Source organism: Brassica oleracea, chromosome C4, assembly GCF_000695525.1.
Source record: "Brassica oleracea var. oleracea cultivar TO1000 chromosome C4, BOL, whole genome shotgun sequence".
NCBI lineage: Eukaryota > Viridiplantae > Streptophyta > Magnoliopsida > Brassicales > Brassicaceae > Brassica > Brassica oleracea.
The window spans coordinates 38592830-38594010 of record NC_027751.1 but is presented as its reverse complement, the minus strand read 5'-3'; positions in this window follow the sequence as shown (position 1 = coordinate 38594010).

The following is a 1181-nucleotide window of genomic DNA, read 5'->3' as shown; positions in this document are numbered from 1 at the left end:
CTTGTGCTGAACTGGGAAAAGTGTCACTTCATGGTTAAAGAAGGGATTGTGCTTGGACACAAGATTTCAGAGAAAGAGATTGAGGTGGAAAAGGCTAAGATTGAAGTGATGGTTGGGTTAGCTCCACCAAAGACAGTGAAAGATATTAGAAGCTTCCTTGGTCATGCTGGGTTCTATAGAAGATTCATCAAAGACTTCTCCATGATAGCTAGGCCAATGACTAAGCTTCTATGCAAGGAAGCTACATTCAACTTTAATTGGGAATGTCTATAAGCATTCAAGAAGTTGAAGGACAAGCTGGTTAGTGCCCCCATTGTGCAGCCACAAGATTGGGATCTTCCCTTTGAGATCATGTGTGATGCTAGTGACTATGCTGTGGGAGCTGTTCTTGGCCAAAAGAAGGACAAGAAGACTCATGTGATCTACTATGCGAGTAAAACTCTTGATGAAGCCCAAATGAAGTATGCTACAACTGAGAAGGAGCTGCTAGCCATTGTCTATGCCTTTGAGAAGTTCAGAAGCTATTTGGTTGGGTCAAAAGTCATAGTCCACACTGATCATACTGCATTAAGACACCTCATGGCCAAGAAGGATGCTAAGCCAAGGCTGTTGAGGTGGATCTTGCTTTTACAAGATTTTGACCTTGAGATAAAAGACAAGCCATGAGTTGAGAATGGTGTAGCTGATCACTTGTCTAGACTGAAGATTGAGTGTGGGATCCCCATTGATGAAGGGCTTCCAGAAGAACAAATCATGGCAATTAGAACAGTGGTAGCAGTTTGTGATACTGGAAAGAAGCTTGAAGAGGTGAAGGCAAATGAAGAGAAAGGCCCTTGGTATGCTGATTTGGTGTACTACTTAGCTTGTGGAAGAGAACCAATGGGTCTTGAAGGATATGCCAAGAAGAAGTTCTACAAAGATGTGAAGAGATACTATTGGGATGAGCCTTACCTCTACGTCCTTTGTAGAGATCAACTCTATAGAAGAGTAGTAGCTGAAGAATAAGTTGAAGGGATCCTTACACACTGTCATGGATCATCCTATGGAGGCCATTTCGCTACTTTCAAGACTGTTTCGAAGGTGTTACAAGCTGGGTTTTGGTGGCCTCATATATTCAAAGACACTCAAGACTTTGTCGCTAAGTATGATTCATGCCAAAGGAGAGGGAACATCACCAAAAT